Source organism: Macrotis lagotis, chromosome 1 (genome assembly GCF_037893015.1).
Source record: "Macrotis lagotis isolate mMagLag1 chromosome 1, bilby.v1.9.chrom.fasta, whole genome shotgun sequence".
Taxonomy (NCBI): domain Eukaryota; kingdom Metazoa; phylum Chordata; class Mammalia; order Peramelemorphia; family Peramelidae; genus Macrotis; species Macrotis lagotis.
In genome coordinates this window covers 428,098,536-428,112,230 of record NC_133658.1, presented here as the reverse complement: position 1 = coordinate 428,112,230, position 13,695 = coordinate 428,098,536, and the positions used below count along the sequence as shown (strand labels likewise).

Here is a 13,695-nt window from a genome sequence, read left to right as displayed (position 1 = left end):
TGAGTCCCAGGAGTCCCAGGAGTCCCAGGTCAGTTTTGTGCTTTATCTGACAATGTGCTCCTGCTCTCCTCACCAGGGACCAATTCCTCACCATCTCCAACCGCCTCCAACAATATTTTTTTACCATCCTAATCTAGTCCCTCTTTGACCAAAGTTTTGCATTGTGTCCACTTTTGTGGGTTTGTGGAAAGTAACTTCATTTGTTTAGAGGAGCCAAGGGTGAGGGGGTGGGGGGATGGGGTAAATGGGGGGGAAGAGGGACTTCTCCAGGCTCAGTGTGTGGCCCTGAGCTCTAACCCGGGATTCCAGGGTTACAATTGCCTGCCTTGGGGAAGGAGATTTTGCTGAGACTTAGCCAGGTGTCAGAATGCATTACGTGTGAAGTCCTTTGGCAGCAGCAGGGAGGAGCACACGCCCCCAGGGAAAGGAACCATTCCAGCCTGTTTGTCAAAGAAATTACATCAAGCATGTCTGATTGGTAAAGAATGTAGAAATGTATATAGACCCCTTATTTTTGTGTAATGGTTTATATATTAAAAATGATTTTTGGTTATTCTGAACTTGACAAACACCAATAAACATGAACTTTTTCCTATACAAAGAAGAACAGAAAAAGAGGATTGTATATGAAATTGTGAATATTGCATATTTAAAAAAATTATAAATTTAAAGATAATTCCAAAGATGTGCTATTTGCCCGTGTCCTTCAGAACATCCTTCTGTGCTTTTTTTTCTGTGAATATTTTCATGTTTTATTGGCCCTTTTTTCCCCTTGTATCCAGAATGGCTAGTCCTATTCCATTCCACCCCCTTCAACTTGGCTTTTCCTCATTAAAATGTTCTTTCTTGTATCAAATAGTCAAATAAAGAAAAGTCTACATATTGATGATGTCTGAAAATGTTTATCTCATTCTGTACCCCTGAACTATCACCTATATATCTGAAGATAGGTTTTCATCCTTGTTGCTCTGGAGGTGTGGTTGGTCCTTGCATTCATCATTTCTTAAATCTTTCAAAGATATTTTTATTCTATAATATATTCATTGTGTAGATAGTTATGCTGACTTCACCTTGCATCAGGTCACATGAAACTTTCAAGATTTCTTTTTCTCCTTTAACAGTTTCTTAGTTTAATAATATTTCATTATATCCACAATTGATGGGCATCCTGATGAAAATACTCATATTGAAGAAAGTGGGATTGAGCAGAATCTTGAATAGAGCCAGGGAATCCAGGAAGAAGACTTGAAAATGTAGAGAGTATCAGGCTTGAGAATGACTACTGAAAAAGCAGAGAGTCAGAAATGAGAGTGCTGTGTTGAGGAATAGCAAGAGGGTCAGTGTGGTCAGATCATAGAGTTTGTTTAGGGGAATAAAGTATAATGGTTTTGAATGACTTTGAAAGTGTAAACATGATTTTATATTTGATCCTGGAAATAACTGAGAACCAAAGAAGTTTATTGAATGTGTGTGTATGTGACAGTCAAATCTGAACTTTGGAAAAATCACTTTGGCAGCTGAATGGAAGACAAACTGAAATGGAGAGAGACTTGGGGCAGTGAAACCAAGTAGAAAGCTATTTCACTAGTCCAAGTATAAGGTGAAAAGGACATATATCAGGGCAGCAGCTGTGTCCCTGTAGAGATAAGGATAGATAAATAGCTTCACTTATTCCTCCTGGCTGCCTTGGCTTTCTTTTAGGACTCAGCTCTTATTTCAGCTTCTAAAAGAAACCTCTCCTGGTTCCCCCTATTGCTAGTATCTTGCCACTGAGATTATCTCCCATCTACATTATTGATCATATTATATTTTTTTGCATTATTTGCATTATTTTCAGTCATGTTTGTGATCCCATTTGTGATTTTCTTGGCAAAGATATTGGAGTGACTTGTCATTTCCTTGTCCAGATCATTTAAAAAAAAATAAACATTTCCACATTAGACATGTGGTGAAAGAATAAACAGAACAAAAGGGAAAAGCCACAATAAAGGGAAAATAGATGCCATAGTTCTTCCTCTTGATGTAGATAACGTTTTCCATCATGAGTCTTTTGAAATTGTCTTGGATCATTGTACTGTGCAAAAGACCTGAATCAATCATAGTTATCACATAATGTTGCTAATATTATTCTTGGTTCTACTTACTTCATTCATTATCAGCTCATGTAAGTCTCTCCAAGTTTTTCTGAAATCTATCTGCTCATCTTTATTTAATTTTTTAATTTTATTTTCCTCAGATACATGTAAAAACATCTTTCAGCATTTATTTATTTATTTGTTTAAAAATTTAAAACTACTCCAACTACATTCAATGGTAGGTTTTTTATTCTTTAATTTATTTACACATTACTAAAATATTCTTGTTTAAGAGTAAACATAATACCCCCTCCCTCACAAAAATATAAAACCTCATGAGAAATAAAGTAAAAGAAAGAGAAAAAAATGTGTTTCAGTCTGTTCCAATACCATTAGTTCTTTCTCAGGTGGATCACATTCTTTATCATAAGTCCATCATAGAAGTTACTTCCATATTTTTCTATAGTTGCTTTTACTGATTGTAATTCCCTCCATCCATTCCTCCCCACTACCGTCTATTATATTTTCTCTCTCCTTTCACTATGTTCCTCTTCTAAAATGTGCTGTGGGGTAGCTGAATAGTGCAGAAGACAGAGCACTGGCCCTAGGTCCAAGAGTTCCCCAAGCCCACATATCACCTGAGACCCAGCAACCACCTGGCCCTGTGGTCCCAGGCAAACCACCCAAACTCATCACCTTGCAAAAAGTAAAAAAGAAAATGCATTATATCTGACTGTCCTCTCCTATGATCTGTCCTCTCCTCTATCACCTACATCCTCCCCTCCCCTTGTCCCTCTTCTCTACTTTTTCTTCTAGATATCCATACACTATTGAGTGTGTATGCTATTTCCTCTCTGAGCCATTTCTGATGAGAATGAAGGTTTCCTCATTCCCCTTGCCTTCCCCCTTCCATACCATTACACGAAATACCTTTTATATGAAATATCTTAGCCCATTCTGCCTCTCCTTTCTCTTATTCCCAGTACATTTCCCTTTCACCCACTGATTCCATTTTTACCTTATGTTATTATCTTCAAATTCAGCTCTCTCCTGTGCCTCATCTATAAAAACTCCTTCTACCTACTCTATTAAATGAGAAGATTCATATGAGTATTATCAGTATCTTCCCATGCAGGAATACACACAGTTCATCTTCATTAAGTCCCTCATAATTTACCCTTCTCATCCACCCTCTCTATGCTTCACCTGAGTCCTGTTCTTGGAGATCAAATTTTCTGTTCAGCTCTGGTTGTTTCAACAGGAACATTTGAAATTCCCTTGTTTCATTGAAAGTCCATCTTTTGCCCTGGAAAAGGATGTGCAGTTTAGCTGGGTAGTTGATTCTCAGTTGAATTCCAAGCTCTTTTGCCTTCCTGAATATTATATTCCAAGTCCTACGAGCCCTTAATGTAGATGCTGCTAAATCCTGGGTAACCCTGATTGCAGCTCCATGATATTTGAATTGTGTCCTTTTGACTGCTTGTAATATTTTCTCTTTGACTTGGGAATTCTGTAACTTGGCTATAATATTCCTGGGAGTTTTTTTTTTTTTGGATCTCTTTCTGGGGGAGATCGGTGGATTCTCTCAATTTCTATTTTACTCTTTGCTTCTAGGATATCAGGGCAATTTTTCTGTAAAAATTCTTTTTTAAAAAAGGTCAAGGCTCTTTTCCTGATCATGACTTTCAGGTAGCCCAGTAATTTCAAAATTATCTTTTCTAGATCTGTTTTTTCTAGATCAGTTGTTTTTTCAATGAGTTATTTCACATTTTCTTCAAGTTTTTCATTCTTTTAGTGCTGAATTATTGTGTCTTGAGTTCTCACAAACTCATCAGCTTCCTTTAACTCCATTCTGCATCTGAAAGATTTATTTTCCTCAGAGGGCTTTCTTAACTCTTTTTCCATCTGGCCAATTCTGCTTTTTTAAATAACCTTTTGAACTGTTTTATTCATTAAGCTGGTTTTTAACATGTTATTTTCTTAAGCATTTTTTTGGATCTCCTTGACTAAGCTGCTGACTTTGTTTTCCAATTTTTCTTCTATCACCCTTATTTGATTTCAAAATCTTTTTTGAGCTCTGTCACAGCCTGAGCCCAACTTCTATATTTCTTGGAGTCTTTAGCTGCAGAAGCTTGGTCTTTCTTATCTTCAGAATGAGTATTTTGATCCTCCATGGTACCAAAGTAATTGTCTATGGTCAGGTTTCTTTTTTTTTTTCTGTTTACTTATTTTTCCAACCTGTGCCTGGTTTTGGGGTGCTTCCTTAGCTTTTGAGTATTATTGGAACACCCCAGAAGGACCTCAACATGTGAGACTCTGACTGCTCTCCTGGCCTGTTGAATGACCACTAGTACACCCCTCTGCCCAAGGGCTGTGGGGGGGGCCTGCCTGCTCTATGAGGGGTACAGACTGCATCTAGCATCTTAACATGGTTAAATCTCCAGAGTCCTGTCCCAGGAATAGAGGACAGACTTCTGAAGTCTCCTTCCACTCCCTTACCTTTGGTGAGCTGAGTACTCAGGGCTCTGGGTGGCTCCTGCTGGGTGGCTCTATGAGCCTGCTTCTGTTTCCTGGAATATGGACTGTGCTGAATGCCTGGGTTGGGCTGGGGGCCTGGACTGCACTGAGTGCCATGGCCAAGGGCCTGGGCTTCATGCTCACTCTGACAGAGGTCTTTTGGCTGATATTCTAAGTTGTGTTTGGGGTGCAGGTCAGGAAACTGCTTCTGCTGTGGGAAGCTGCTGCTCCTATTTACCCTGGAGCTGTTCCTGGAGGGCTGAATCTCCTTGGCTCCTGTGCTGCTGCCCCTCCAACCCCTTGGAGAAGAGCCTTCCTAATATTTTTCAGGTTACCTTGAGTTGGAGAATTGCCTCATTGGATCTATCTGTGGGTTCTGTCTCTTGAAATTCAGTTAGAGTCATAATTTTAAGGTTTTTGAAATATTTTAGAGAGAGTACTTAGGAGAGGCTGTACTCCTGCCTCCATCTTGGCTCTGCCCCTCAGTGGTATTTACTAATCACTTTTTGCAAAGTTTTGAGTTTTACATTTTTCTCCCTCCCTCCCCCACTTCTTCCCTTCCCCCTGACCAAAAGCAATATAATATATAGGCTCTACATGTATAATAATAGCATTTATTTTTAACATTTTGCATTTCAAATTCTCTCCCTTCCTTTCCCCTTTACCCCTCCCATTGAGAAGGCAAGAAATTTCATATAGTTTATACATGTGTAACCATATAAAACATATCCAGAATAGTTTGTTGCTCATCATTTCTTATGGAACAATAATATTCCATTATATTTATATACCACAACTTGTTTAGCCATTCCCCAGTTGATGGGCATCCCCTCAATTTCCAATTCTTTGCCATTACAAAAAGAGCTACACTAAAAATATTTGTGCATGTATGTACTTTCCCCTTTTTATGATCTCTTTGGGATCTAGTATTAGTATTATTGGATAAAGGGGTGTGTAAGTTTGATTGTCCTTTGGGTATAGTTCCAAATTGCGCTCCAAAATAGTTGGATCAGCTCATAATTTCAATAATGTATTAATATGTCCCAATTTCCCCATATCTTCTCCAACATTTATAATTTTCCTTTTCTGTCATATTAGCCAATCTGATAGGTGTGAGCTGTTACCTCAGAGTTGTTTTAATTTGCATTTCTCTAATCAATAGTGATTTAGAGCATTTTAAAATATGGTTATGGACAGCTTTAATTTTTTTCATCTGAAAACTATCTCTTCATATCCTTTGACTATTAATTGGAGATCTAGTTCATTTTGCAGATGAGAGATTTGAGGGAGAGTTAAGTGACTTGTCCAGGGTTACATAACTAGTAAGTATCTGAGACCAGATTTGAACTGAAAGATGAGTCTTCCCTATGCCACCTAACTGCCCCAGATCTTATAGGTATAAGTTGTCTTATTTTATCTTCTCCATTAGACTGTGAGCACTTTGGGATCAGAGTATACATTTTTGCTTTTTTTTTTTTTTTGGTATCCTGAGCACTTAGCACCATGCCTAGCACCTGCTCTTAAAAATACCTGTTAATTAATTGATCAAGCATTATGACCATTGAGTTGAAAGGTCTAAATAAAAGTACAATTTATATTGGAAAGGGTACTTGGGAACTCATGTCATCAAGAGGAAGCCAGGTAAAAATGAATGATAGAAGACAAAAGAATGATAAAGGAAAATTTAAGATGAAAACACATTTGTTTATTATGGAGAACGAATTCCAGAAAGCATAATGAAAATCTACAAAGATCAGTGGGTGGGATGTTTACCATGGTAGAATTAAGAAGTAGAGTAGTGAAGGAGCAGGCAATTGGCATTGGGAATGGGGTTTGTACTACTCTGTAGTATAGAAAACCGAATCAAAGAATAGTATCGATGACTAGAGAGAGTTGGCTTATCAGACTGCTCAAAACCCTCTTCCTCTGAGTTCCATTCTTATAACTGGTGGCAATGGTGTGTCAAAGAGATGAAAGTGTAGTCTGGGGAAGTCTGGACAAAAGATCAAGGTGGATCAAGACTAAGAAAAGCTTCCAGAATCCTAGACCAAAGGGGCCAGAGTGGATGGTTTAAACTGGGTTGAAGCAGTTTCCCTGATAAAGGGCCTTTAGGGAAGACAGAGGTCTAGATTCACCAACTGCTTAGTATCTTTTCAACAGTTGTCATAGGGTTCACCCCAACCATAAACAATCTCTCCAGTTATTTATATCTTTATTTCTTTGGATATTTTAGCTATATTCATATACTTCATATTTTGGTAAGTGAGCCCTTAAATAGTCTATACTTCCTGCAGTCATTTTGGATGGAATTTTTCTATACTTTACAGCTGAGTAATTTTGGTAATATAGAGAAAAATTAATGATTTATGGAGGTTTACTTCATATTTTGCTACTTTATTGAAGTTGTTAATTGTTTTAATTGTTAGTTAAATCTCTAAGATTCTCTAGGTAGGTCCCATAATTTTTCAAAAAGTGATAACTTTGTTTCCATTTAGCTTGTATTTATTCCCTCAGTTTCTTTTCTCTTTTTTATTGCTTTAGCTACTATTTCTTGTACTATATTAGTAATATTGACAATAATGGATGTCCTTGCTTTGCTCTTGATTTTAGTGGGAATACCTCTGGAATTTTACCATTACACATCATGCTATCCCTTCATTTTTAGGTAGTTACAATTTACTATATTAAATAAAAAAACAGGAATAATATTATAATTTCAATATGATAAAACCCAACCCTTATGTAAACTTTTACAAACTAATGAGGAAGGAAATGAGTAGGAGTAGGAGAATGGTTTAGACAATTGCAATAAGCACCTAAATTCAAACAAATTTCTAGAGGAACAATGAGGAAATATTTTATCCCTTTCTTGACAAAGGAGTATGAATCTAGGGTACAGATTGAGTTGCACCTATATCCAATGAGGGAATTTGTTTTTCTTGTTTAGGCTAATTATTTATTACAAGAATTTGTTTTTCTTTTAATTTTCAGTGGGAGTAGGGATAGGATGAAAAGATAAATAGATTTCTAATGATTATAAAAAATAATTTAAAAATAGATTGGGTAGATTGTTAAAGAAATGGGATATTTCATGCATTTTTGGATGAAGTCGCCATATTGTCAGTTTTGCTTAACTATTTTACTTAGTTATATGTCGGTACTCATAGTAGGGAGACAGTTTTGAAATGTTAATGATATAAAAACAAAACATGTTAGAAGGCATTAAAAAATCAAAATCAGAAATTGTATTGCATTTTGTCAAATGCTTTTCTCTCTATATATATGTAGATAAAATGATATTTTTTGATTTTGTTATATTATATATATTATTGAACAATCCTGCATTTCTGGTTTTTACTTTTAGATATGTTGCTACAGCATTTTTGCTAATATTTTATTACATATTTTGGTGTTAACATTCATAACAGACATTGAGTTAAAGGAGTTCTTAAACTGGGTCTAAAAACTTGGGTTTTTATTGCTAATAGTAGTATTTGATATAATTTATTTCTTTTGTAATCTTACATATTTTATTATGCATTTTAAAACATTCTGAGAATGTGTCCCTAGGTATCACAAGACTTCTAAAGTAAACCAGAAAACAAAATAATTAAGGTTAAGTTCTAGATCCCAAGATTTAATGTTTTCTTTCTTTCCTTTGTCTTTTCCTAGTTTATTTATTGAGATCATGTTCATGTCAATGAAGAAATTTGGTAGGATCTCTTTCCTCCCTCTTTTTTGCCATTAATGTAATATTAGAATTGCTTGAATTTTTTCAAAGAATTAGTTTGTAAATCCACCTATTCCTGTTGTTTTTCAGAAATTTGTTATTTATTTAATTTATTTTTCTTAAATTGGGTTACTTAAATGCTTTACTTTTTGTTTTATTAATCTGGATATTATATCTATATATATATTACTAATGCTTATTTATTTCCTTTATCATTTTGTTAGCATCTAATTGGACAAAATAGTTTTTAGTAATTTTTTTTATATTCTTGAAAATTCTTCTTTTTCATTTTTGATTCTGGCAATTTGGTTTTCCTATTCTCTCTTTTTTAATCAAACTAACTATATGCATTTTTTTCAGCAAACCGGCTTCTAGTTTTATTTATTAACCCAATAAAATTTTTTGCTTTCAGTTTTGTTAACCTTTCCTTTTTTTTTTATAATTTCTATTTTGGTATTTAGTTCAAACAATTTCTAGTTTTTTCAGTATCATGACTGATTCTTTAATCTGCTCTTTTTCTCTTTTGTTTATGAAAATATTTACAGATATACATTTCCCCTCAAGTTCTTCAGTTGTGTCCACCAAATTTTGATGTTATTTCATTGTTGTACTTTTTTGATGAAAGTATTATTTCTAATGGGTTCTAAGTCCCATCAATTATTTAGGATTAAATTATAGCCTCTATTTATGTTTGAATTGTTTTTTCAAGCATGCTGTCTTGATAATAATTTGAATTGTTTTAGGGTTAGTTAGGAATGGTTTTAAAATTTCTTCTTTTCTCCATTTGTTTATGAAGTTTTCAGTATACATCAGTTCTTGCAAAGGTATCATGACCAGCTAAGAAATATGCATACTTGGGGGGCAGTTAGATGATTCAGTGAATGGAGTAGTGGCCCTGGGGTCAAGAGGACCTGAGTTCAAATCCAGATTCAGCCACTTAATAATTGTCTAGCTGTGTGACTTGGGTAATTTACTTAACCCCATTGCCTTAAATAAAATAAAAAAAAGAAATACGCATACTCCTCTTTTCACTCATCAGTATCCAGAAATATATCATATCTAATTTTTTTGTAAATTCTATTCATGTCCTCAACCTTTTTCTTTGCCTTTTTGTTAGCTTTATCTAGGTCTGAAATGGATATATTGTGGTTCTCAACTATTAACATTTTTCTATTTCTTCTTATAATACAATTTTGAAAATTTAGGTACTTAGATTCAATGTCATTTAGAACATCTATGTTGAGTAGATAGATAACTATATAAATTTTATATTTTACATAAATTTTATATAAATTTCCTAAATAGGATCACAGAAAATCAGACATGACTGAAATGACTGAACAACATCAACAACAATTCTATTAGAACCATAGAGTAATGTGAAAATAGAATTGATCATCTCCTGGAAAAAGATTAGAATACCACAAGCACCAAGAGAAAAAGAATTAAGGAGTAGGGGAAGGATAAAGAGAAAGTAGATTTCTAATAATTAAAAAGATAATTTAAAAATAGGTTGGGTAGATTTCTAAAGATGGAATATTTTATACACATTCATATGAAGTCACCATTTTCTTTTTGCCAGATATTCTGCCAAGTCCTGGATATAGAAATAGAAGCAAAAAATTCAGTCCCTGTTCTCAAGGAGAATGAATTTTAATGTGGGAAAACAGCACATAAAAGAGAGCTAGAAAGTGGGAGAGGAATAGGGAGAGGGAGGAAGGAAGCATCTACATATAGGATGATAGAGTCTGGAAAGTCAGGGGTAGATTTGGGACACTAATAATGCCTGGGGAATTTCTTGAAGTGGTGGTCTCAGGTAAGAACTCACTAATATAAGAAGTATAGCGATGATGGCATTTCAAGATGAGAAGACAGCTGGTTCAGAAAAGGTATGTAGAGTTAGGAGTGGCACCAATAGAGACATGAGCATGCATGGTTTGGGCAATGTTATTGATAGTATTTAATTTTCTCTTGTGCCTTCAAGCATAATGTTATTTCCTTGTTTTTTAAAACATATCTGGGCGGCTAGGCAGCACAGTGGATAGAGCACTGGCCTTGGAGTCAGGAGTACCTGAGTTCAATTCTGGCCTTAGACACTTAATAATTACCTAGCTGTGTGGCCTTGGGCAAGCCACTTCACCCCATTTGTCTTGCAACCCCCCCCCCCAAAATCATATCTAGATTTGTTCTTTTCTTGTCTGAGATCATGATTGCTACCTCTGCTTTTTTAAAAATCTTATGAGATATAATAAATTCTTTTCTAGCCTTTCAGTTTAATTCCTTGTAAATATTTATGTTTCAAGTATGTTTCTTTTCTTTTGCAAGGCAATGGGATTAAGTGACTTGCAAGAAATTATTGTGTCTGAGGTCAAATTTGAACTCAGATCCTTCTGACTCTAGGGCTGGTGTTCTATTCACTGCACCACCTAGCTGCCTCAAGTTTGTTTCTTAGAAACAACGTATCACTCTTCTCAGTGCAATTCATTCTACCATTTACCTCTGTTTTATGGGTGAGTTCATTCCATTTATGCTCATAACTATTATTGTTAATTGTGTATTTACCTCCATTATATCTTGATACTGTTTTCTCTTTTTACTTTCCATGCTACACTTTACAAAGAAGAAGGTGGCAGGTCCTAATTACTGTTTTATTTTTTCTTTATTTTCTTTTGGTGCCCCTTTCACCATCAGCTCTCTACAATTAAAGATTCTTTTACTCAACTATTTCCTCTCAACTACCATTTTTCATAAACCCCACTTTCTCTTCTCTTTTTGTGCAATTTGATTACCAGAAACAGTAAATTGAACTCCCTTTCTTTCCTAGTGTTTTGTTTTTCTTCCTCTTTTTTTATTTTCATCTCAGGGCCATTTAGACAGAATAAAACCATACCTGTCTTCCATTTGTCTTAATTAACTGCTTCAGTGGACTTGTAATTAGGAAAACCTGAGATCAGATCCTGCCTTTGACATTTATTAACTGTGTCACTCTGGGGCAAGTCATATTATTTCTCTCATTAACTTCAATTTCCTCACTATCTCATAATGTTGTTGAAAGTGAGATGATATAGGTAGAGTGCTTTGAAAACCTTAAAGCCACTGACACTGCTACTACTACTATTATTCGAAAACTTTAGAGTTCTAAAGGGAAACGTGTTTTTTTTCTCCTCCTTTTAGAATGAAAGCACTTCATCATATAGGGAGGGTCCAATAGGCCCTTAAAACATTTCAGATACATTTACCTTTCTAGAGTTTTCTTGATTTCTTCACAGTATCTATTCAACTTTGCTTTTTTCACAAAGAATTTTTGATAGTCACTTTTTAGTAAAGATCAATTCCTCTCCCTTCCCACTCCTCACATATGACTATACTCAATTTTTCAGGGTAGCTATCATGTCTCATATAAACTTGAATTCTTTTTCTCTTTTTTTCTCTTAACCTTTTTCCAGGAGATGATCAATTCTATTTTCACATTGCTCTCTGATTCTAATAGAACTATTGTTGTTGAATCATTTCAGTCATGTCTGATTCTCTGTGACCCTATTTGGGATTTTCTTGACAAAGAAACTGGAGTGGGTTGTCATTTTCTTCTCAGGTCATTTTACAGATCAAGAAACTGAGGCAAACTGAGGGTTATGTGACTTGTAAGGCCACACAACTAGTAAATGTCTAATGTGAGATTTGAACTCAAGTCTTCCTGACTGTCCATTGTGCTACCTAGCTGCCCAATAGAACCAGGCATTTTTATGTAGGATTTCTTGAAATATGGCATCTAAGCTTTTTATTTATTTTTCAAATGGTTTTCAGGGAGTCTGAGGCTTCTTAAATTATCTCTCCTTGACCTGTTCTTAAGGTAAATTGCTTTTGATAGTAGATATATATTTTTTTCTATTTAAAAAAATCGTTTGGCTTCCTTCTAATATTTCTTATCTCTTGGAGTTGGATCAAATGCAGGTTTCATGAAGTCTGAAACACAGATAAGGTTATTTTCTCTTATGCTCTAAGTTATTTATTTTCTTTCCAATTCTTTCCTCTGGGGTTCATAGTTCACAAACACACAGTCATGCACATACAAATTCCTTGCTTCAGCTCTTCCAAATATTCAAATAGTCCTTATAGTCAAATTATTACTTTCTTCTAATATTCTTTATTATATATAGTATTTACATGTATTTACTCATTTATCCAGCCTTAGTTTTTGATTTGGGTTCTTGTGTTAGATTCTTCCTCTTACTTTTACTTGAAGGTTTAGGGCCCTGTTTTCTTTTGCCTTTTTTTATAGGGTTCCTCTTTCTGGTTTTTTTCTTTCCCAGGTATATCTGATACGTTTCAGGTTCTTCTGAATCATGCAAGGTGGTCTTCAGAGCCATCTGTGCATTTGAGACACTCCTCAACTCCTAACTCTGAGGCATATGGTCTGAGACTGCCAGCTCTAAGACCAAGGTCAATGGTCTGATTACCAAAAACGTTGTAGGTTCCAAGCAACTTTCTCATTAAGAGTTTTCTCACCAAGCATTCTGGTTCTCCTGTCCCTAGGTAAGGAGTATGAAAGACTTCAGGTGACCTTGAAGCACATCTGGTCTATGCTTCTTTATTTGTGCTCCTCTTATCTTTTCTAGAGGAAAAAGGGAAAGAGGAAAGGAAAGAATGAAGGAAGGAAGGAAAAATGTAAACAAATTTTGGGTAATATTTTTACAGTAAAACAAAAAATATTTTCAATTTCTGATTGTTGCCTTAAAAATGAATTTGGATTTCTACAACTAATTTATTAGGGAAAAAGTTTCTTTTGATTAGTACTTTCTTTTTTATCTTAAATTTCTTTATTGTTACTTATTGGAAACTTTTTTTTGAAAATTTTTTTGAATTTTACAATTTCCCTCCAATCTTGCTTCCCACCCCCCCACAGAAGGCAGTCTGACAGTCTTTACATTGTTTCCATGCTATACAATGATCAAAATTGAATGTGTTGAGAGAGAAATCATGTCCTAAAGGAAAAAATAAAATATAAGAGGTATCAAAATTACATAAGACAACATTTTTTTAAAATTAAAGGTAATAGTCTTTGGTCTTTGTTTAAACTCCACAATTCTTTCTTTGTATACAGATGGTATTCTCCATCGCAGATACCCTGAAATTGTACCTGGTTATACCTATGAAATGAGCAAGTCCATTAAGGTTGTACATCACCCTGATGTTGCTGTTAGAGTGTACAGTGTTCTGCTTCTGCTCATCTCACTCAGCATCAGTTCATGCAAATCCTTCCAGGATTCTCTGAATTCCCATCCCTCCTGATTTCAAATAGAACAATGGTGCTCCATAATGTTGATTAGTACTTTCTAGTCCACATTGAATGGCTAGTTGTATTTAAAATTTTTT

At 35.0% G+C, this 13,695-nt stretch overlaps 1 long non-coding RNA gene across 3 annotated transcripts in view; it reads right to left on the bottom strand.

Annotated features, from left to right (window-relative positions):
• Positions 1-5,163: 5,163 nt before the first annotated feature.
• The window catches only part of LOC141506374 (uncharacterized), a 339,756-nt gene continuing 331,224 nt past the window's right edge, over positions 5,164-13,695 (bottom strand). For all 3 annotated transcript variants that reach the window (XR_012473829.1, XR_012473828.1, XR_012473827.1), the window contains one exon: positions 5,164-12,934. This is a non-coding gene — a long non-coding RNA (uncharacterized LOC141506374). The remainder of the gene's footprint in view (positions 12,935-13,695) is intronic.